Source organism: Oryctolagus cuniculus, chromosome 17 (assembly GCF_964237555.1).
Source record: "Oryctolagus cuniculus chromosome 17, mOryCun1.1, whole genome shotgun sequence".
Taxonomy (NCBI): Eukaryota; Metazoa; Chordata; class Mammalia; order Lagomorpha; family Leporidae; genus Oryctolagus; species Oryctolagus cuniculus.
The window spans coordinates 54,352,120-54,376,492 of record NC_091448.1 but is presented as its reverse complement, the minus strand read 5'-3'; the positions used below and the strand labels follow the sequence as shown (position 1 = coordinate 54,376,492).

General features: G+C 49.0%; 1 protein-coding gene and 1 long non-coding RNA gene across 3 annotated transcripts in view; both read left to right on the top strand.

The window, feature by feature from the left end:
- Positions 1 to 24,373, top strand: part of GAS7 (growth arrest specific 7) — a 248,566-nt gene that overhangs the window by 40,890 nt on the left and 183,303 nt on the right. The gene's annotated exons all lie outside the window — the stretch shown is intronic.
- Positions 3,858 to 24,373, top strand: part of LOC127484346 (uncharacterized) — a 34,553-nt gene continuing 14,037 nt past the window's right edge. The window contains exons 1-2 of the long non-coding RNA XR_007911230.2: positions 3,858 to 4,853; positions 6,186 to 24,373. The exon at positions 6,186 to 24,373 is cut by the window's right edge and continues 14,037 nt beyond it. This is a non-coding gene — a long non-coding RNA (uncharacterized lncRNA). The remainder of the gene's footprint in view (positions 4,854 to 6,185) is intronic.

Sequence of the window (24,373 nt, the reverse complement as noted above, 5' to 3'; positions counted from 1 at the left end):
ACCATACCACCTCTCCCTTTGTTTCCCTGGGGTCCTTCAAGCTGAGAGTAACTGTGGCCATCATGCATTTGGGAATGAGGCTATCAATAAAAAGAAGACAGAGCCAAGACAATGTTTTTTGGATCCGTTGGTACCTGAAGGCTGTGCACTCCTGAACTTCCAAGTTAGATGAGCTGATTGATACCATCACATCTTCATTTTGTGTGCCTGTGTGGAGGCACAGTACTGTCTCTAAAACTGTTTTTAGATTTCTGTGGCTTGCAGCCTACTGTATGCTGTTGAAGGCTTGTGATCCAGGGAGGTGCCACGTGGTAAACATGTGATGTGATCTGCCAGGTGGCAAGGATGAGCCCAGGTGGACCTGGTGAGATGGCAGGTGCTTGCTCTGCCACAGAGAGATTACCAGACGGGGAGGTGCGGTTCACAGGCCCAGGGGTGGCTTTGCCTTTCAGTGAGTTGGGCACATCTGTATATCTTTCTAACCCTCAGCTCCCAACAGCTCTATAGTGATTGACTTCAATGAGATCTTTGAAGATATATGTGATCTTCCCAGCTCTACAGGATCCTGTTTTAACAGGTGTTTCACTTAATATCCATATATTTTAAAAAATTTATTAAAATGGGGCCAGTGCTGTGGAATAGCGGGTGAAGCCACTGTGTGCAGTGCCAGCATCCTGTATGAGCGCTGGTTCTGGTCCTGGCTGCTCCACTTCCGATTCAGCTCTCTGCTATGGCCTAGGAAAGCAGTGGAGGATGGTCCAAGTGGATTGGACCCACGTAGGAGACCTGGAGGAGGTTCCTGGTTCCTGGCTTCAGATCAGCGCAGCTCTGGCTATTGCGGCCATCTGGGGAGTGAACCAGCGGATGGAAGACCTCTCTCTCTCTCTCTCTCTGCCTCTGTGTAACTCTGTTTCAAATAAATAAAATAAATCTTTAGAAAACTTATTAAAATATTTAACAAACATATAAAAATAATAACATGTTTATGGGGTACTATGTGATGTTTCATTACATGTATACATTGTGTGATGTCCAGTTTTCACTAAGAAAAAATGTTATCATCTAGGTTTTTTTTAATAGAGAAATAAAGAAGCAATAGGTAACATTATTTATCTTCACCCTACTGTGTAATGCAACCTGAGAACTTCTTGCTTGTATCTGGCTGTAACCTAATTCCTGTCAATCAACCTTTCCCAGTCCCTCTCTCTCCACTTCTTCGCCAGGCCCTGGTAACCAGTTATATCTTGAACTTCTTTGATAGCACTTGTTTTTCTTTAGTTTCCACATATGAGTGCAATCATGTGATACTTCTCTTTCTGTGCTTGGATTATTTTATTTAACAAAACCATCTCCGGTTCCATCCGTATTGTTATGAATGGCCAGAATCCACCCTTTTTCATGGCTGAGCGATGTTCTCCTGTGTACATGTCCCCCACGTTCTTCATCCGTTCATCAGTGGATGGAGCCGGGTTGTTTTCTTTTGCTGACTATTGTGAATTCTGCACAGTGAACTGGGAGGCAGATGTCTCTCTGAGAGGTGAATTTCATGTCCCTTGGGTATATCCCCAGGAGTGGGATCACTCGTTCCTGTGGAAGCGCTATTTTCGGGTTTTTTGAGGAACCTCCACAGTTTCAGTGGAACCTCCATTCGTACACAGTGACTGTACCGATTCACATTGCCGCTCAGAGTTTGCTGGGTTCTCTTTTCTCTACTTCTGCACCAACACTTGTTCTCTGTTGGCTTTTTGGTAATAGCCAGTCTTGCTGGAGTGAGGTGACATCTCATTGTGGTTTTGATTTGCACTTCCCTGGTGGTTAGGGAGGCCGAGCATTCTTTTCATGCACCAATTGGCCATTTGTATGTCTTCCTTTGAGAAATGCCTGTATAGATCTATGACCTATTTTAAAATTGGATTTGTATTAAGTTTTATTTTTATTGAGCTGAATTCTTTATGGATTCTGGATATTAATTCCTTGTAAATTATTAGCTTGCGAATATTTTCTGACATTTTGTAGGTTGTTTCATTGCTTTGCTGATTGTTTACTGGGTGAAAGCTTTTTAGTTTGATGAAATCCCATTTGTCTTTTTTTATTTCTTGTGCTTTTGGGGTTTGGTCAAGAAAATTCTTGTCCATTCCAATGTCCTTGTTTTCTTCTAATGGCTTCAAAGATTTACATCCACATTGAGGTCTTTAATCCATGTCAAGCTGATTTTTGTGCCTGGTGAGAGATAGGGGTCAAGGTTCGTTCTTTGCATGTGGATATCCAGTTTTCCCAATACTATTTATTGAAAAGACTGTCCATTTTCTAATGCATGTTCTTGGCACCTTTGTCATGATCCCTTAATCATAGGCATGTGGATTTATGTCTAGGGTCTCTATTCTGTCCATTGATCAATGGATCTGTTTTTATGGCAATAGCAAGCTGTTTTAATTACTGTAGCTTTGTAATGTATTTTTTTTTACAGATTTATTTATTTGAAAGTCAGAGTTACACAGAGAGAGGAGAGGCAGAGAGAAAGAGAGAGAGAGAGAGATCTTCCATCCGATGGTTCGCTCTCCAATTGACCACAATGGCCGGAGCTGCGCTGATCAGAAGCCAGGAACCAGGAGCTTCCTCCGGGTCTCCCACGCGGGTGCAGTGGCCCAGCGACTTGGACCATCTTCCACTGCTTTCCCAGGCCACAGCAGAGAGCCAGATTGGAAGTGGAGCAGCCGGGTCTTGAACTGGCGCCCATGTGGGATGCCGGCACTTCAGGGCAGGGCATTAACCTGCTGCGCCACAGCACCAGCCCCAGTAATGTATTTTTAAACTCAGATAGTATAATGCCTTCTGCTTTTTTCTTTTTGCTCAAGATCATTTTAGATATTCAAGATCTTTTATGGTTCCATACAAGTCGTTTTTTTTTTTTTTTAAGTAGCATTTATTTTGAAAGAATTACACAGAGAGAGGGAGAGACGAAGAGAGAGATCTTCCATCTGCTTTTACTCACCAAATGACTGCAAAGGCCAGTGCTTTGTCAGGCCAAAGCCAGGAGCTGGGAGCTTCATCCGGGTCTCCTACCTTTGGGTAAGAAACAGCAAGCTCCTGAGTCTTTGGGTGGCAGGGGCCCAAACACTCGGACCATCTTCTGCTGCTTTTAACAGGGAGCTGGATCAGAAGTGGAGCAGCCAGGATCAAACCCACTCCCCTATGTGATGCCAATGTCATTACCGGCAACAGCTTTCCTGCTACACCACAATGCTGGTCCCATCCATACAGGTTTTTGTATTGCTTTGTTTCAACGTCTGTGAAAAATGTCATTGGGATTTTGATAGTGATCGCATTGCATCTGTAAGTTGCTTTGGGTAGTGCGCAACAATTTAATGATGTTGATTCTTCCAATCCATGACCATGGGATGTCTTCCCATTTTTTTATGTCCTCTTCAATTTTTTCATCAGTGATTTATAGTTTTCATTGTAAAGATTCTTCACCTCTTTGGTTAAATTTATTCCCAGGCATTTTAGTATTTTTGTAGCTGTTGGGAATGGGATTACTTTCTTGATTTCTCTTTTCAGCTGATTGGTATGGAACAATGTTAGTTGTACAAGAGCTTCTTATCCTGTAACTTTGATGATTCTGTGTATTCTAACAGTTCTTTGTTGGAGTCTTTGGGGTTGTCTCTATATAAGATCATGTCATCTGCACACAGTGGTAGCTTGGCTTCCCCCTTTCCAATTTGGTTGCCGCTTACTTCTTTTTCTTGCCTTAATGTCCATATTTTAAACAGGCAATTGGAGTAGGTATAAAAATCAGAGGGCAATAAAAATATGCATATCCCCTCAAACTCCTACAAACTGCCTGAAGATCTCTCCTTTACTTTTAAAAATAATTTTCTACATAATTTTTAAATCAGAGTACAACCTACATGTAGAAAAATGCTCACATTACAAATGTGTAGTTTGTTGCTTTTTCACATGTTGTAGCCTCATGTCATGGCCATCACGCCAAGACGTAGACCAGGGCTTCAGAAATCTCTCCGGATCTGTATCTCCTCCAAAGGAGACCGTGGTTTTTAGTTTCTGTGAGTGTACCATGTATTAATTTTACTTGCTTTTGAATTTTACATAGAACATAGAGGAAGCACTTTGTGGGGGAGGTGATGGTGATCGGAGGTGGGGGGGATCTGGCTTCAATGTCATATTTGTGAGAGTCACCTGTTTTGTGAATGATGGAGCTTACTCTCATTGTTGTATAGCCTGTCACCATAAAGTGATTATACCACCAACTGTTTATCCTATGTTGTTTTGCACTATTATGGATGATACTGCTCAGAAAGTTCTCATGTGTTTTTGGTGGACCAACACTCTTTGAGTTGGGTATAGGATTGATCTTCAAAAAGGCCGAGGAAAATGTACCAGCAGATGGAAAATCTCTTTCTCCTACCCCCTCTGTCTCTCTGTCTTTCTATTAAATAAATAAATGCTTTAAAAGGATTCATGGGAAATGTGTATTATGATGGTTTAAAAATTTTCTTGCAACGAAATAAACTTTAATTCCATTTTTCCAAGAACATTTTGAAGTCTGCGCATGTGTGCATGTGGAGCAGGATTGCTGTGTCACAGAGAGTGCAGAGCTTATGTTTGGGCTTCATAGATGCTGCCAGATAGTTCTCCACTGCCAGCAGCACTGAGTTCCTGTAGTTCCTTATCTGCATATTCTATTGTCTGTCCTTACTTTCAGCCACTTGAAAGGCAGAGCGAGAGAGACACTGCTCATCCACTAATTCCTGATTTACTTTCCCAATGGCCATAACATCCAGGGCTGTGCCAGGCCAACATCAGGAACCAGGAACTCCATTCTGGTCTCCCATGTAAGTGACCAGGATCCAAGGACTTGGACCACCATCCACTGCCTCCCAGGGTCTGCATTAGCAGGAAGTTGGAGACGGGGAGAGGAGCTGGGACTTGAACCCAGGACTTCTGAGATGGGGGTGCAGGTATTTCAGCTGCTAGGCTACATGCGCACCCCCATCTGCTGAGTTCTGACAAAGGTGGACACTCACAAAGCTCAAACCCTATCAAGAAGCAGCCACTCCTCTGAGTTACATTTTCCATTCTCAAGTCACACTGACGTGTGCTTTGCATCTTCCTGATGGCCAGTGATACTGTGCACCTTGCAACAGGCTCGCTGATCTTTTGGGTTTCCGCTTTGTGTTCTGTGCAGTGTGGCTTTTTTTTTTTTTTTTTTTTTTGACAGGCAGAGTTAGACAGTGAGAGAGAGACAGAGAGAAAGGTCTTCCTTCCTTTGGTTCACCCCTGAAATGGCCGCTATGGCCAGCGCGCTGCACCAATCCGAAGCCAGGAGCCAGGTGTTTCTCCTGGTCTCCCATAGGGTGCAGGGCCCAAGCACCTGGGCCATCCTCCACTGCACTCCCTGGCCACAGCAGAGAGCTGGCCTGGAAGAGGGGCAACCGGGACAGAATCCGGCCCCCCGACCGGGACTAGAACCCGGGGTGCCGGCACCGCAGGTCGAGGATTAGCCAAGTGAGCCACGGCACCGGCCCAGTGTGGCTTTTACCATTTCTGGTGTAGGGGGAGGGGCAAGTGGACGAGTCTAGTGGACAGGTGAGTGGACCAGGGACCTACGACAGACCTCGTTCCAAGACATCTGCCGTAAAGCAGCGTGCGTTCTCACACCTGCGAGACCTCCCCTGTCAGCAGCGAGGAAATGCTGAATTGTTAAAACTCATCCCCAAATTGAGGAGAGCAGGAAACTTTCTAAGTCTGCTGCTTGAAGCCTAGTCTTCTAATCATTTCCACTTACGTAACTTTTCTTTTGACGAGTGTCGGCCTAGTGGGAGAACTCCAGATCATTAGCAGGTTTATAAGGAGATTGATGAAGAGATGTGACCAAGAGCTGCCAGGGGGAAGTGTGACTGAGCTCCCCATGCAGGTGCCAGACTCACCCCTCATCTAGGAAGGCGAGGGTGTCGATGCAAGCAGGGCTGTTCTTGGAGGCAGCGACAGCAGCAGATCTTTAAAAAAATTATTCGCCTTGTCAACTCGCAGGGTGACAGGTCTTGCTGTGGGTCTTGCAGCGGCAGATGTTGCCTCCATCTCTGGGGGGTCCTGTCCGTCTGGAATGGGGTGGGGAGAAGCAAGGTCCCCCATGTCCTCAACTAGTCTTCTGTTTCTCCTATCAGATGTCATTCTGTGAAGGCGACACTGACCAGGGTGTGGTTAAGAGGAGTGATCACCAATTTGTCCTGACGCCCAGGGTTCCAGTAGCCCCTGCCTTCACCAAGAGCCTGTCTGGAGTGACTGTCATGCATCCATTACATCATCGAGGGGTCTCATCAGGGATCCTGGGGGGATCGGATCCATAATTGTGAAGGTAGCAATGGCCTAGGGAAAGGGGTATTCACTGACATTTGGGAGAGGTAAGGGCCAGTGAAGCCCACCCAGGAGAGGCAGGAGGAGGAGGGTCCGTAATGGGTTGGGGGACTGCGCAAAAGAAATCCTGGTTACTGCCAGCCTCCAGCCTTACTGTCCTCCCCAACTCCATCACCCACCTATGCCTCCTGTTGACCAAACCCACCTAGGAGCAACCAGGAGCAGGGGCCTCCTGAGATCCAGTGCATCCGGGTTCAGAGTGAGTAGAAGGGGAGAGAGTAGGTGTTGATGGGCAAGTAGGGAGTGACCAGCCCAGAGGTGTTTCTAGACCTCTCTCCCTTGTTAACATGCAGAAACATTTGCTCTAAGATAGACTCTAAAAGCTTTCTTGGCCTGGGAACTGATCTGAAATCAAATGCAGACGTGGGGCCGTGAGTCTTGAACAGAGTAGATCCTTCCTCTCCTTGGCTTTAAGTCAATGAAACAGAGGCCGAGGGGGTGCTCGTGGGCTGTGGCTGCAGGGGTTAGGAGATGTAGGGGTGTGCTGGAGGGGCTGTGGGTTTAGCAAGTGGGGGAAGCCCACAGGAGCTCCTGAGGATGGAGGTGCTGCAGAAGGTGCTCACTAGGAGGGTATTACCAGGGACCAGAGAGAGAGGGATTGTGGCAGAGCTAGGGATGTGCCAAGCACGAAGGAACAGTCACTCAAGAGCTGGGGAAGAAGCCAGGTCAGAGTGGAGAACCCAGACTCCAGGCTGGGTAGTTGAAAAGAAAGGAAGTGGAATGGCCGAGAGCAGAAGGTAGAATGGGGTGGGCATCAGCCAGGAGCTTGGGGGAGAAGAGGTTGTATGTTTCCTGGGAGTGGCCTGGCCTTTGTCTGTGCCTCAGTGGGTTAGGGGTTCTGAGCGTAGACTCTGGGACTAGAGTGCTGGATTCGATTCCAACTCTGCCACCATCTAGCTGTAAGTCTGTGGGTAGATGACTTAACCTCTTGTGTCTCAGATTTCTCTTCTGAAAGTGGGACCATTATAATGCGTATCTCTCTCGGGGTTATTTTGAAGGTCAAAGGAGTAAGTGCACACAAAACTTAGAAGGAGCACTTTATGGTTTAATTTCCAGATTCTCCAGCACATCCCAAAGGCTGCCTCTGAATTTTAAGGACTAACTGGGCTGGTTTTGGGGTGGGTGGGGGTGGGGAGGAGAGAAAAGTGGTACCACCAGGGAAGAGGGCATGGGTGGGACGCCTATCCTTGAGATAACAATGGGACACGGGCCAAGGAGCTTGGCTGGAGCTGGTGTCTCTAGGGAGGCTGGCTGCTTGTGACAGAGGCAGTTATTTGAAGCGCTCCAATCATTTACACATTAGTGTGATTATTAGGGACAGTTGGGTTCTGAATAGGGCAAAGTCAGGGAGAGCATGAAGACCTGGGTATCAGGGGGAGGGGTTCCTGCCACTCACAGCTGGAAGTCCTGGCTCTCTTTTCACTTCTCTCCTGGAAGGTGGCAATGATCCTCTCTTGAGTGTTTTGCAAGTAAAATGTCACAAGCAGAACACTGTATTTGAAATGTGCATGCAACATCTTCCTACAGTCACACACCATGCTGCCATTAAATGATGCAGAAGAATATTTAATAAGGCAAAAGTCACACCAAGCAACAATGAACGTGTGTCAGTTTTGCATTTAGAAAATGATGCTTGGAAGAAATTTCACATCCAGGAGTGCCTATAAATCAGCACTGGGAACTGCAGAAGCAGCCTGCAACCAGGGACTTCTGTATCTTATTTATCAAACACTGACAGAGTACCTGCTGTGTGCCAGCCATTGTTTTAGCCCTTTTAATTCTAACAGCCACTTCCTGGGATAGTCTGTACCATTGTACCCACTTTACAGGTGAGGAAGCTGAGGCATAGAGGTAGCTTGCTTGCTGTCACACCATGATGGCATCTGGATTCAAATCCTTCAGCCTCATGCCTGAGTCCTACTACACTGCACTGTGCTGCAGCTGCCCACCGGTGTTTATTGACCATTGCTAGCCCCAAGGAGGAAGGTTGTCTTATATATTTTTATTAAAAAAAATTTTTTTTGACAGGCAGAGTTAGACAGTGAGAGAGAGAGAGACAGAGAGAAAGGTCTTCCTTCCTTTGGTTCACCCCCCAAATGGCTGCCACCGCCAGCGCTGCACCTATCCGAAGCCAGGAGCCAGGTGCTTCCTCCTGGTCTCCCATGTGGGTGCAGGGCCCAAGGCACTTGGGCCATCCTCCACTGCCCTCCTGGGCCACAGCAGAGAGCTGGACTGGAAGAGGAGCAACTGGGACAGAATCTGTTGCCCCAGCTGGGACTAGAACCTGGAGTGCCGGCGTCACAGGTGGAGGATTAGCCATGGCGGCGGCCAAAGGTTGTCTTATATTAAAAAGACTCACTGCTTACTTTTACCAGTGCTTTTTTTTCCTTGGGTATTTAACCAGTTAAGGGAGATAAAGAAATGGAAGAAAGGCAAAAAGACAAGACAGAAAAGAGGCAAAGGAGATAAGGGCGGGGAGTGGGAGAAAGGAAAAGAAAAAGCTGAAGAGCCGGCGCCGCGGCTCAGTAGGCTAATCCTCTGCCTTGCGGCGCCAGCACACCGGGTTCTAGTCCCGGTCGGGGCACCGGATTCTGTCCCGGTTGCCCCTCTTCCAGTCCAGCTCTCTGCTGTGGCCCGGGAGTGCAGTGGAGGATGGCCCAAGTGCTTGGGCCCTGCACCCCATGGGAGACCAGGAGAAGCACCTGGCTCCTGCCATCGGATCAGCGCGGTGCGCCGGCCACAGCACACTGGCCGCGGCGGCCATTGAGGGGTGAACCAACGGCAAAGGAAGACCTTTCTCTCTGTCTCTCTCTCTCTCACTGTCTACTCTGCCTGTAAAAAAAAAAAAAAAAAAAAAAAAAAAAAAAAAAAAAGCTGAAGGGTTCGAGAGAGTGCATAGGCTGAAATCAGCTGAGTTTGTACTCACCTGAGTTTCTCTTGGGAGTTATTAAGTCATCATCATTAGGGCTGTCATTTAGCTATCTGGCTAGTTATTTATTTACATTTATTTGAGAGGGAGAGAGTGCACGCTCCCATCTACTGGTTCATCAAATGCCTGTAATGATAAGGACTTGGGCAGGCCAAAGCTGGAAAGTGGGAACCCAAACCAGATGGGAACATGGACATATGGGTGGCAGGGACCCAAGCACTTGAGCCATCACCACTGCCTAACAGGGTGTACATTGGCAGGAAGCTGGAGTTGGGACCTGGAGCTGGGACTCAAATTCAGATATTCCGATATAGGATGTGGGCATCTTAACCTGCACTTAACTGCTAGGCCAAATGCACTTCCCTTTTAAAATTCCTGGTGAGTTGTTTAACCACTCTCCCTAACTCCTTTTCTTCCCCTTATTTTTAAAAATTGGTATATAATTCCCATAACAAGGTTCATTCATTTATTTAAGTTTTTATTTATTTATTTATTTGAAAGGCAGGGTGACAGAGAGGAGAGACAGAGGTCTTCCATCTTCTGGTTCACTCCCCAAATGTCCACAACAGCTGGAGCTGGTCCAGGATGAAGCCCAGAGGCTAGAACTCCATTCAGGTCTCCCATATGGGTGGCAGGGACTCAAGAACTTGGGCCACCTTCTGCTGCTCTCCCAGGCACACTAATAAGGAGTTGGATCAGATGTAGAGCAGCCAGGACTCTAACAGTACTCAGTCTAGAGCCAGAGTTTCAGTTGGTAGCTTAACTCATTGAGCCACAACGCTGGCCCAGAGTCCATTCTTCTAAAGTGCACATTTCAGTTGTTTATGGTATATCCGTGTCTGCAACATGTACTCACTAACTTCAAAACATTTCTATCACTCCCAAAAGAGACCTACCTATTCCCTGTTAGCCGTCACTCCCCGATCTCCCTTCTCCTTGCCCCTGGCACCCACTCATCCGTTTCTGTCTCTGGACTTGCCTATCCTAGGCATTTCTTATCCATGGAATGCTACAACATGTGGCCTTGTGTGTTTGGCTCTTTGCACTTAACATGTTTTCAAGGTTCACATCTCAGTGTGCCTGTTCCCTCTTTATGGCTGAAGACCATTTCATTTCATGGATACAACTCATTTATGATTTGCCTTCTCACCAGGAGATGGCCATTCGGGTACACTTTAGGAACACCCGTGTGCACATATCTGTGTGGATGTGAATTTTTAAGTTCTCCTGGGTGTGGACCCAGGAGAGGAGTTGTCAGCTCCTGTGACGACTGTGTGTTCAGTTTTTGAGGCACTGCCAGATGCTTCCTACCTCTTTCCCTCCTCTTCCTCACGTGTCGCTTGTAGACGGTTGCAGAAATGTCACTTGGCGTTCATGTTCTGTAGCTGCGGGGTCCTAAAACTCTTGAGATGGGAAACAGTAGGTTCTCACGAATGGATCCTTTTCTGTTTAAGCTCCTGTACCTCCAAACACCTTCTGGATTGGGGAGGTGGCTTAGGGGTTCATACCGGCCAGGTGTCCCCATGTCTTTTCATCATCGAGGACACCAGAGCCATCTAACATTCTAAGAGAGAAACCTTATCTTTAGCAATTAGTTATGCATTCATTTATTTATTTTGAGAGGCACAGAAAGAGCTCCTCTTTGCTGGTTCATTCCCCAAATGCCCCCAGTGGCTGGGGCTGGACTGAGACCCAAACCAGGAGCCAGGAACTCAGTCCAGGTCTTCCACTTGGGTGGCAGGAACTCAAGTATTTGAGCGATCCCTGCTGCCTCCCATGGATCCGCATTTGCAGGAAGCTGGGGTCGGGAGCCAGGACTGGGAATCCAACTAAGGTGCTCCAGTCTGGGATGCAGGCGCCTTAACCAGCAGGCTGAATATCCACTCCTTAGAGAGGAGTCTTCAACAGCAGTGAGGGGTTGTCCTAGGTGTGTGTGGGTGGGGAAGAACCTATATTAACCAAAACCACCAAATGAGCTTCTCACCCCCCTAAAAGTAAATCCCAACACCCAAACACAAGCAGGAGACTTAAAAAAATGCAAAAACCAGGCAGTTTGGATTTCTTCTTTTCCCAGCTCCTCATTTGAAAATGCTTGTTGCAGGCAGCAGGTGAGGGGTGCGTGTGCTTGCTGGCTAATAGGGTGCCCTCCCGCGTGATCCATGCCCAGCCTTCGCAGCAGCCCCGGGAGTGGACAGCACTAGCAGCTGCCATTCCCGAAATCTCGCTTTTTTGGAGACTCCGAATGTGTGATCTGGGGCAAGTCTGGAAAGTGGCAGTTGGGGAAGGACAGACCAGGCATTCAGACCCTGCGCCGCGGCGTTGTGTGCACTGTTTATGATGACTTCTTGGCAGTGTTGACACTCGTTTTAAAATATGGATGAAGGGACTCTGATTTTTTTTTTTTTTTTGAAAGAATCACATTGGTAAGGAAGTCCAAAGTTGGCTTTGGTAAAGGTTATGGTTGGATGTTTGGCATGAGAGGGAATCACTGTGTCCGAATGTGTGTGTGTGAAGCCAGATACCCAGTGTATTTTTTCCAAGTTTCTTTTCTATCTTTATGCATGTGTCTAATCTAAAAGCCCTATTTCTGAGCTCTAAGAGGAAATATTACTATGTTCCTGTTACTTTAAATAGCCAGTAAATTCCAAACTGGTGCATGGGGCTCAGCTGTGGGATCGAAAACGATTTATAGAAACTTTGGGGATGTTTCCTTTTGTCTGAGTATTATAGAAATGGTTTCCTTGAGGTTGTCTGAGGGCTCTCTGTGAGTTACGGAGAAGTGGCTGTATATTTATACGCCACTGTGATTAAACACGGAGACACATACATGCCTGCCTCCGCCCTGCCCAGCCCCGCTGCTGTGGCTCTGCCCGGAGGTGTGAAAACACCTATCTGTTTATTCATGAGCCATGAGCCAGCCACACATTGGAACTTGGGCAAGTATGATGAGTGAAAGTGCAGTGTTTTAAAGCTAATTGAGTAGGAATAGATAACTGTTTGTAATTAACATGTTTAAAAGTCAGCCAGGTGGCTAGACATTTGAAGAGAATGTTTGGCTTTTTTCTTGCTTGCTCTGTTTGTGATTTTATAGGTACATCTTGACTTAGCATGCCCAGCTTCGGAAATAGAAGGCCCTCAATGAAGCAGTGTTAATTGTCTAATTACAGAACAGCGAACCCTTGCCTGCAACTTAGCCCGTTTCTTACCCGAGTGGTCAGTTTTTGTTTTTAAGATTTGTTTATCTACTTTGAAAGTCAGAGTTATAGGGAGAGAAGGAGAGACAGAGAGAGATCTCCCATCTGCTGGTTCACTCTGCAAATGGCCGCAGTGGCTAGCACTGTGCCAGGCCAAAGCCAGGAGCCAGGAGCTTCATCCAGGTCTCCCAGGTGGGTGGCTGGGGCCCAAACACTTGGGACATCTTCTGCTGCTTTTCCCAGGCCATTAGCAGGGAGCTGGGTCAGAAGTGGAGCAGCCGGGACTTGAACTGGTGCTCATATGGGATGTCAGTGCCACAGGCGCAGCTTTACCAGCTGTGCCACAGCATTGGCCTCATTTTTTTTTTCATAAAGATTTATTTATTTCTTTTGAAAGGCAGAGTCACAGAGAGGGAGGGAGAGCCAAGTGGTCAGTGTTGAGCCATGGTTGTTCAGGGCACAGTTCCCTAGGGGGAGCGTCATGGGATGGATCGCTTGGCCTCACCCCTGGAGCTCCTGACTGAGTAGGTCTGGTAGGAGGCCTGAGCATCTGCATTTCGGACGACTTTCCTAGGTGTACTTGTCAGCTTTTTGTTACTATGATGAAATACCCGAGGAAACCGACTTTATAAAGAGAAAAGGTTTACTTAGCTCACGGTTTTGGAGGATCAGCCCGTGATTGGGCATCCGGCGGTGCAGCAGGTGCAGAGGCAGGATCATGTGGTGAACCAGGAAGCACAGGCAGCAGCCGGGACTAACTCAGCTTTTACAACAACCCCGTCCTGAGTGTTTCCTTCCAAGGGCAACAACGCCACCACTGACCCAAGCGCATCTGGCTGGGCCCACCTGCTCAGCACCACAGTTGGATCAAGTTTCCACACTCTCTCTCTCTCTCTTTTTTTTTTTTTTTTTTTTTTTTTTTTTTTTTTTTTGACAGGCAGAGTGGATAGAGAGAGACAGAGAGAAAGGTCTTCCTTTTTCCGTTGGTTCACCCCCCACTGGCCACTGCAGCCGGCCCGGTGCGCTGTGGCCGACGCACCGCGCTGATCCGAAACCAGGAGCCAGGTGCTTCCTCCTGGTCTCCCATGCGGGTGCAGGGCCCAAGCACTTGGGCCATCCTCCACTGCCTTCCCCGGCCACAGCAGAGAGCTGGCCTGGAAGAGGAGCAACCGGGACAGAACCGGCGCCCCGACCGGAACTAGAACCCGGTGTGCCGGCGCCACAGTCGAGGATTAGCCTATTGAGCTGCGGCGCCAGCCCACATTCTTACTATAACTGACTTTAGGGTCTGCAAGTCTGCATGCATTTGAGGGACAAATAACGTTCAAACCAAAGCCGCAGGTGCTGCAGATGGTGCTGGTCTGTGGTCCAGCTTTGAGTGGCCAGGCTCCACAAAATACACTCTCTGTCTTTTAAGAGGTTTTTGTCTTGTAAAGACAGATGTGAACATCAGTCATCGCTCAGCAGATGCAGCCAGGACCTGCTCTCCAGGGCTTTCTTTGGGGGCATCTTTTGTAGAGAGACTCCTGGGAGGGGGAGAGAGGTGGGTGTATAGATATGAGCACACTAGGCCGTAAAGGGTAGAAGCTCCCCATTTCTTATTCCTAGTTTTGGTTTAATACAGTCATGTACTGCATAAGGATTTTTTTTTTTTTTTTTTTTTTTTTTTTTTTTTTTTTTTTTTTTTTACAGGCAGAGTGGACAGTGAGAGAGACAGAGAGAAAGGTCTTCCTTTGCTGTTGGTTCACCCTCCAATGGCCGCCGCGGCCAGTGCGCTGCGGCCGGCGCATCGCACTGATCCGAAGGCAGGAGCCAGGTGCTTCTCCTGGTCTCCCATGTGGGTGCAGGGCCCAAGGACTTGGGCCATCCTCCACTGCCTTCCTGGGCCATAGCAGAGAGCTGGCCTGGAAGAGGGGCAACCGGGACAGAATCCGGCACCCCGACCGGGACTAGAACCCCATGTGCCGGCGCCGCTAGGCGGAGGATTAGCCTGTTGAGCCATGGCGCTGGCCTGCATAAGGATTTGAAGAGAATGTTCGACTTTTTTCTTGTTTGCTGTAATTTGTGACTTAATAGGTACCTCTTGACTTGGTATGCCATAAGGATGTTTCAGTCAATGATTGGGCCATGGTCCCATAAGATTATAGTGCCCAGTGACATTGTGGCTGTCATAGCTTGTACAAGTACGCACTAGGATATTTGCACACAGATGAAATGACCTGACGGTGCCTTTCTCAGGACACAACCCTGTTGGTCAATCCGGGTCAGCCCAGGCCCAATAAACCAACAGGAGCATGGTCCAGACAGGGCTGTTTATCTGCAGAGCCTCAATCTTGCAGGTCTTTAGGTCATGGGAATGCCCACCACCCCCACCCCAGGTGGTTCAGCTGCCCCTCCAGCTTCCTGTCTCATCTCTGCCTTTTCAAATACAACAAAAATAAATATAAAAAAGACCAAGGGACACTTGCACTCTGGACCCTTCTCTGCATGATCCTGGCCTTGGGACTACCAAGGCCAAGTTCTCACTGTTGAGGTAGTGGTTCTTGTGCCCACAGAAGCAAAAGAGCGCACCATTCCTCTCCACTGAACCCACAGAGGACCAGGGGCCGTCCTGCCTTCCTGGGGGTCTGAAAAGGCATTGCTGCTCCACCTGCCTCATTCCCCAAAGGTGTGGGCCCCTGGCTGCTGCTCCTGGCCCAGCCACACTGACTGCTCAGCAGCAGGTGTAGTGGTATCCCCAGCACAAGGAGCAGACCTGCTGCTGGCCTTGTCCCCAGGCCAAGGTCAGGGCATCGAGAGGGCTCGTGCACCTGGAGAGCTCAGCGCCTGACCTTGGGGGCTCTGGGTGTCCTTGATCCCCAACATGGTGCCCGACAGACCACCAGGGCCCAATGGGGCTTTGGTGTTTGGTTCTATGGCCTTGTACGGTTCCATCCACGCTTCCACTGCCTGCTTCCTGGACATAACTTTCCTTGGGATGAGACTGGGTGGCTCCTCCGACCTTAGACTCCCTCTGAGCCTCCCCATCACCATTTGCTTAAAGTAACCCAAGCATGACTTGCTGCAGGGGAGCCCGGCGTTCTGTTGTTCTTTCTGTATAACTTTCCCAGTAGGCCTTTTTTAGGTTTATTTTCCTTCCTTTGGATGTGCGTTGGAGCATGTAGCAGAGGCAGCCGTGTGGCTCTGCTCTGTACCAGGACCTGTCTGGGTGCCCCTGGCTGCCAGCCCCAGACACCGGAGTGTGTGTGTGGCCTTGAGCCCAGCCAGGCCCTGTGCCAGAGCCGGGCAGTGGGTGTTCTGTGGGTCTTCTCTCCCCTGCCTGAGGGCACCAGACTTTCCCACACCGTCTCCATGGAATGCTCCAGCCGCATTGCAAGGCTTCCATGTGGGAACTCTCCATACATCCTTGGAAAACACCCATAGTCTTTGGTTCTAGGTGGCTCCAGTTAAGCACTTTTCTTCCTTTCCTTGCTCAATTGGTTTCCAGAGAATTCTGGTCAAAGGCAGGTAGGAGTCATGACTTCCGCCAGTTCTGCCTGCTGTGCATTTCTCGTTGAGCTGAATTGATAGTATGTGTGTTGTTTTGTTTTGAGAAATTTGGCTTCCATAGATGTGGCTTTACATACAGGTTGAAGCATCCCTAACCCAACATCCGAAATCTGAGTTGCTCCAAAATCTAAAACTTTTTGAATATTGACACGATGCCACAAGTGGAAAATTCCACACCATGAAACTTTGCTTCATGCACAAAATCATTAAAAATATTGTATACAGTTGCCTCCAGGCTTGTATATATAAAGTATATATGAAATATAAAAGAATTTTCTGTTTAGACTTGGGTCCCATCCCCAAGATACCTCATTATGTAGGTGCAAATATTCCAGAAGAAAAAACAAAAAAAAAAACAAAACAAAACCCACATTAAATCCAAAGCACTTCCGGTCCCAGGCATTTCACTGAGGGGTCCTTTTCATTTTCCAGACTCTTTCTTGTGTGCTTCTGGTGGTCTGCGGAGATCTCTTAGGGCTGATCTCATAACCTTTCATGGAATCCAGGGTCCCTAACCATGGATGGGAGGAGTGTTGGGCTCTCATCAGAGTTGCACGCTTGCTCGCTCTCTCTCTCTCTCTCTCTCTCCTTGGGATGGTGCCCTTGGCCTGGCACTGCTCGGAAAAGGTAGAGGCTCATCGTCCTGCTGGGTACCTGTGGATGAGCATGACGGCAGCCGAGGCCAGAACACACGGCTGCCATGATTTAGGGAAAGTGGGGGAAGCAGGTGACACGTTCCCCTGATTTTTGAAAAAAAGATTTTATTTATGGCTGCAACAGCCATGGCTGGTCCTGGCTGAGGGCAGGACCCTGGGCCTCCATCCAAATGACAGGGTTTCAAGCACTTGGACCATCCTCTACTGCCTTCTCAGAACATTAGCAGGGAGCTGGATCAGAAGTGGAGCAGCCGGGACTTGAACCAGTGTTCTGATACGGGATGCTGGCTTGTTGTGCCCAATGCAGGCCCCTTTTCTCGGCTTTGTGCATGACCCTAAGTAGGGCCAATATGCAGAACCCTCCCCCACTACCCCCGGGGAGTCCTTGGAGCTACCAGAGTCTCTGTGATCCCACTTCCCCCGCTGTCCCACCACTCTGAGAACCCAGTTCTGCAAGCTCCTGGAGTGTGGAGCAGAGCCCTGGCAGCCCGACCTGCCAACGGCAACGCAACTCTGGGCCTGGTGGGGATGGGGGTCAGGTCAGGCCTACCTGAGCCCCTTCCTTGTTGGCCCTGTCTTCCTCCCCGTGCTTGGCACCAACTGCAAGCCCCCTCGCCCCTGTACCCCAGAAGACAGATGGGGTGGGATAGCTCAGCTGTGGTCACAGTGCTGCAGACTTGGTGGGAAGCCACCGAATTTGCATTCTCCAAGGGGAGTCAGAGATCAGGATCCCAACAGGGTTGGTCCTCTCTCCATGGCTTGTCCTCTCTGGGTCCTTACGTGGTGTTCCCTCTGTACGTGTCTGTGTCCTCCTTGTGTTACAGGATATCCCCCACACGGGGTCTGCTTGTACGACATGCAGCAGGCAGTCTCTGGCACTAGCATGGTGTTTATTAACAACATGCAGAGGAAGGAGTCCGGCGGCTGTTGCTCAATTCCCAGAGTCCCTGAGGGATTAAGGGCAGTGAATTTTTACAGACTTGGGGTTGGGCAGTGCTCAGCTTGTGGCCTTTCTTGGATTGGTCGGTGACTGGGGCCAGCATGTTGCTTTTGTAGTGGTAAAGGTGAGCCCCGGTCTCGGTGGGTGGGGTCCCTGGGTAGATGGCCATGACTTTGATTAGGATCTGAGAGCCAGCACTGAGATGCTAGCGGTCAGTGGGGGTGCTAGCTGCACTCTGGGTCTTCCCGGGTCTTGTGACTCTGGCCTTCCTGGTGTGCCACTTCCCGAATTCAGTGAGGTCATTCTGAGCAGGGAGTTGTAGTCATTAAAGAAGAAGCAGAGGGACTGGAGAATGAGGGAGAGAGAATGGGGCTGAGTCCCCAGCATGAGCGTGAGGGCTAGGGGCGTGGGAGCAGGGCCTGCCCTCCTGACCTCATCCTCAGGGAACCACCTTTGTGAAAATCCTGTCTCCAGAACCATCACGTGCTGAGGGATTGGGGGTCGGGATTTAAGCATATCTGGATTGTGTGTGTGTGTGTGTGTACGACTGTGTGTGTAATTTCACGACCCACACCCTGTTGTTACTCACAGCTAAACCCCCGTGAATCCTGCCTGGGCCTCCAAAGAGAGCTCTACTGCTTGATCAAAGTTGCATGGAATTTTCTTTTTAAATTATGTAAGCTAGAAATATATTGGGGACAGCCAAGAACCTTTCTATAAGAATCAGGGTTGGTTTTAGTCCTCATGTTATGTTATATTTTCTGATTCTAAATCTTTAAAAATATGTTACTTCATGGTGGCTTTTACTGACTTTAGTTTGTGTGTGTGTGTGTGTGTGTCTCTTCAGATAATTTGAAAGGTTTACAACCTCCTTTGAGTGCTGGTGGTTATCTTTATAACAAGTATATGACTTTATAAAATCCTCCATCCTGTTTCTTTGGACAGTTCCTATGGACTGGTTTGTTTTGAGTAGTGATAAGATTATCCTGAGTAGTGTTTATCAGAACAAAAAGAACTAACATTTTTTATTTTTTAAAAAAGATGTATTTCATTATTTGAAAGGCAGAGTCAGAGAAGGAGAGAGAGAGGGAGAGAGGGAGAGAGGGAGAGAGAGAAAGAGAGAGAGGAATTTTCAATCCGCTAGTCCAAATGGCCACAATGGCCAAGGCTGGGCCAATCTGAAAGCAGGAGCCAGGAGCTTCTTCCAGGCCTCCCACTTATGACATCTTCCATTGCTTTTCCTAGACCATAGCTGGAGTCAGGAGCTAAAGCTGGAACTCAAACCCAGGCATTTCCACATGGGATATGGATATCTTACCCCGTGCTAGGCTAAGTGACTCAAGTTTTCAAGGAGAAATTTTGAAGGGATCTGAGTTGTGCCATTGTGGGGCTGGCTAAGCAGGCTCTGTTGGGCTGTCATCCCCATGTCTGATGGCAGAGCTTGAAGCTGCAGGGCAAAGCCAGGAAGGGAAGATCACAAGTGGGCTGGAACCTGTGGGCACGGACTAGAACCTCACAAGGCTGGGCTGAAGTCGCCTTTGCCGTGATGAGGGTGCCCTGCAGGAGCCAGCGCCCTTTGTCATGGAGCTGACCACACACACCCTAGCCCAGGAGTTGATAAAGCTGAAGGAGGACCCAGGGGAAGGTGAGGCTCTTGTGTGCCCAGCTGTTGCTTCAGGCCCAGGAGGTGAGTGTCAGTTGCCTCTGCAGATCAGAACTCAACCTGTGAGCTGTAAGCTTCCTATCTGCCCATCACATCTCCCGAGAACCTTCCTCTGCTCTCCTATGACCAGAATGAGCAAGCAAGGAATTCTGGGAACCAGCATTCAGCCTGGCCATGTTGACGCACGAGAAAGTCATCATACCTCTGAAGACAAGTGGATGAGCCCTGGGGAAAGACAGCAGGCTTCAGAGCTGGAGCCGTCTGCATTTCAGTCCTGGCTTCCTTGCTGTGTGGCTTGGAGGAATTCTCTCATTTTCGCCTGTTCTGTGAAAGGGAGATAACCATACTAAGACGCTCTGGCGCGAGTTATCGATTCAAAGGACTAAATGAAATGGAGAGTGTCTGGTGTCTTTGCCCCTGGACCTGGGGTAGGAAAAACTCAGCCGTCTCACAGCTGTTGAGGTTAGCCAGGAACTTGGTGTCTCTCCATAGTGAGGTCCGACACTGCCCTCCGGAACCCAGTTTCTTTCATGTAGGGCTTGCGTATTCCTTGCATTAATTTATCCCAAGGGTGTTGATATTTCATCCTGTTATTGTGAGTGAAATTTAATTATGTTTTAAAATGGTGCACGGATGATCTATGGTTCCAGGAGGATGCCGACTGGGAGGCCCGCTCCTGTCTTTAATGGGGATTCCTCCGCAGTTTCCACGTGACCCTGGTCCTGGCTGTTGGTTTTCGATAGCATTTCTATTTTCTACTTAGCATTTTAATATCCTTTTTATGTCTGTTTTTCTGAGTCTTCATGGAGAGCATAAGATTAGATGGATCCAATCCCGAGACGGGCTATTTTATGGCTCCGGATAAATGTAGAGTTTTGTTAGCTTCCCTCAAAAGATGATTGTCTCCGTTTTCATTTTCGAAATATTAATGTGCTAAACATGTCTTAGGTGTAGAAGGAAAAACCTCAGACTTGGTTTCTCCTACTCTGCGCTCACAACGCAGCTCACTTTATTTATTTATTTATTTATTTATTTTAGATTTATTTGAGAAGCAGAGTTAGAGAAGGAGGGAGAGATCTTTCATCCACTGGTTCACTCCCAAATGGCCATGATGACCAGGGCTTAGCCAGACTGAAGGCAGGAGTCAGGGGCTTCTTCTAGGTCTTATACGCTGGTACAGGGACGCAGGGACTTGGACCATCCTCTCCTGCTTTCCCAGGCTATTAGCAGGGAAGATTGGAAGTAGAGCAGGCAGGACTTGAACCAATGCCCATATGGGATGCAGGCAGAGACTTAGCCTATTACCCCACAGTGCCAGTGCCCACAGATCGCTTCTGACACCAAGCAAGCAATTCCAGGCGTCCTCTCATTTGACTCAGTTCCAACACCACCTGCCTGGAGGTAGCGTTGAACCCCACAGGTTGAGAGCTCAGTTTCTGCAAATGCGTCCTCTGTACTCTGAGATGCGGGTCACAAAGCCCCATGCTGTTTTACCTGTGCTTTTGATCCCCTGGCTGCAAATCAGGTTCCTAGACCCTCCCCCCACCCCCACACCCTCCTCTGGCTCAGTTAATTTGCTTAGGCAGCTCCCAGAGCTCAGGGAAATGCTTAGCTTACATTTTCCGGTTTATCACTCAAGGGACAGGCCAAGGTAGGGGCGTGGAGCGTCTGTGGCCTCTCTGGACACGCAGCCTTGCAGGAACCTCCGCGTGTTCAGCTTTGCAGGGAGCTCTGCAAACCCTGTACTCCTGAATTTTTTATGGGGACTTCATTACGTAGTCACGATTGCTAATGGACTGGGTGGGGAAACCCAGCGAGGACTGTCGGCTCAGCTTCTCCAGCATCCTTCCTCCGGGTTTGGGGAAGGACCTCTATGGAGAGACAAGGATATTCCGGTGTACTATCTTGGTTTCCTGTGTGTGTGTGTGTGTGTGTGAGAGAGAGAGAGAGAGAGACAGACAGACAGACAGACAGACTACCTGAGTTTCTGTAGCTTGCCTTGGCAACATAAAATATGCTTTTTTAAGGATTTATTTATTTGAAAGGCAGAGTTACAGGGAGAGAGTGGGAGAGACAGGAAGAGAGAGAAAGAGAGAGATCTTCCTTTCACTGGTCCACTCTCCAAATGGTCACAATGGCCAGGGCTGGGCCAGGCCAAAGCCAGGAGCCAGGAACTTCATCTGGGTCTCCCATGTGGGCGGCAGGGATCCAAGCACATGGGCCATCATCTGCTGCCTTCCCAGGTGCATTGGCAGGGAGCTGGACCAGAAGCAGAGCAACCAGGACTCAAACTGGCACTCATGGGAGCCTAGCTTCACAGGTGGTGGCTTACCTGCTGCACCACAAAGCCGGCCCCACAATAGAGATTATTAATAGGTTTTAGATACAATGTTCATAAGTTTTACATTGGAGCAGTACATTGAAATCAGAGGCGACTTGACAGGGCATAGCATCTGGAAACCCGGATTCTAGTCTATTGTGGTTCTCAACTACGAAGGTGACCTTGGACAAACCAGTGCATTGCGTGGTTTCCTATCCCAGAAAGCCCACATGTGTGTTTCTGCATCTGCAAGGCGGGCATGTCTATGTTTGCCCCTTCTTTCTTGCTGGTGAATTTAAAACGTGATGATGAATCTATCGTTCCTTCCTTCACATTTATTTAAATGCTTTCACTTCTACAGAAAAAAAAAAAGGATAAAACCATGGGGCATGACCTTGGTTCTTGGACGGTGGGTAATCAACAGTTAATTTGCTGTCCATTCATTCATTCATTCACTTATGCCTCCAACAAAGATGGATGGAGCAGCTGCGACGTGCTAGGGATTGTCCTAGACCTGGGACCACACCAGTTACAAAGTGGACAGGTGCCCTGCACGGGGGAGCCTGTATTCCACTCCATACTTCCTTATGGCTGGCAGGTAAGTGCTGAATAACTGCCACGAAGGTGAATAAAACAGGTAGTGAGGCAGGGTGGTAGGGGAAGCATGCATTTGATGAGAAGATCTCTAAGGAGGCATTGGAGCAGAGGACTTGACAAAGAGAGGAAACGAGTCATATGGAAACCAGGGCAGAGACTGTTCCAGGCAGAGGGAAGGCGAGTGCAAAGGCCCTGAGGCAGCGACGCCTGTGTAGCTGGAGTTGAGAGAGCAGGCAGGACAGGAAGGGAGTTGAGGTCTGAGAGGCCGAGGAGGATCACTCAGGAATTCTCCACGGTCGCAGGGATTCTTTATCTTAAGTGTGACCTGCACGGCCAGGTTTCCTGTCTTCATGCCGTGCAGAGAATATAGATAAGATGCTGATTAGGAGCTGTGGCAGCCGCAGGGGCCTGAGGGGACGATGGCTGACAGCACTGGAGGTGGAGACAGCTCCAGGATTCAGAGTCCCTTTTGCCAGAGGCGCTGACGGGGTTTGCTGATCTTCAAGGTGGCTCTCCAGCGACAGCCACCCTGCCTTCCACAGCCCGTGGGAACCTGGCCTCCCCCTACCCCACCTCCACGCACTGTTGTGTTGAGTCAGGAGAGCACCCCAGGACCCCCCAGCAACCCTGCAGTCCTCCCGCTGGACTGGCGGGAGGGGGAGGAGTCACTGAAGGCTTTGCACATGCCTAGGAGAAATCACATCTGAGGCCAAGCCCAGCAACGACGCTCCTTGGAGGGAGGAAGGGGCTCCCCGCACACCCCGTCTCCCAGCGGGTCGTGATTGGTTTAGGCAGGAGGATGAGCAAGAGGGCCACACAGTTCCAGTTGGAATGCTCTGCCAGGGGTGACAGACATGGAGATCAATCAGTCAGTGGATAGGGGACTGCATTTGGGAGACTTTTGCTTGCAGTCGCTAGTGTCTGGGCTGAGTCCAGCCCGGAGCTCCAGCAGGGCCAACTTGCTAATTGATGCCTTTCCTCTTTAACTCTGCTCCCAGCTCCGATCTCCGGGGTGGGAACTCACCTCCCCCTAATATCACAGCCTCGTGTTCTCCCCCACCACCACTCCTTCCTGTCCTTTCTTTTTCTGCTGAAAATTTATTTCCTTCGCAGCACTCAGGCATCTGGGCTGAGCTTTGCAAACACGCCCACTGCCACCAAGACCCCCTGTGGACCCCAGCTCTGAGCCTGTGATGCCTGCACTGCCCCCGCTCACCGCCTGCTCTTTGGACGCCAAGCGCAGAAGTGGAAGCAGTGCCGTGGGTGGATGGGAAAGAAAAAGGAGGCATTGTGCCACTCTGCCTGGCTTCCTCCCGCCACGTGGCGATGGGGAAGTACTAGAAAGTGAGATCGGAACCAGAAACGCAGAGCAGCAGAGCAGGGCCGGCGGTGGGGGTGTTGGCAGCTGCTCCCCTGCCTTTATTAGCTGGGAGACATCTCCGTGGGGCTGGTGCTGCCCCTGGATGCAGGGTGGGACTGAGTAGTGGACAGAGGGAAGACTTTGGAAAGGAATGGAGGGTCTGGTTTATGAAGAAGGGAGGACTGAGCCTTGTGGAGAAAGGGGAATCCTTGCATGCTGTTGGTAGGAATATAAGTTGGCACAGTCATTAGGAAAACAGTATGGGGGCTTCCTTAAAAATTGAGAATAGCGCTGCTATATGCCCCAGCCATCCTGCTGCGAGGGTGCATCCACAGGAAGTGAAACCAGTTATATGGAAAGGAAAGCTGCATTCTCATGGTCATTGCAGCATTGCCCGTAGTAAGCCAGAGGTGCAGTCGGCCTCAGGGTCTGCAAGTGGGTGTGTGTGTGCACAGCAGAATACGATTCAGCCTTGAAAAAGAAGGCAATCCTGTTACTTAGCACAACATGGATGAACTTGGAGGATGTTATTTTTTTAGAAGGTTTTATTTAATGAATACAAATGTCATATGTACAGCTTTTAGGAATATAGATTCATAAAAGAATCTATAATATAAAATAAATCTTCCCCCATTCCCTCTTTCCCACCCCCACTGCCATCCCACCTCCTACTCTCTCTCCTATTCTATTCTTCATTAAGATTAGTTTTTAACTGACTTTATATACAGAA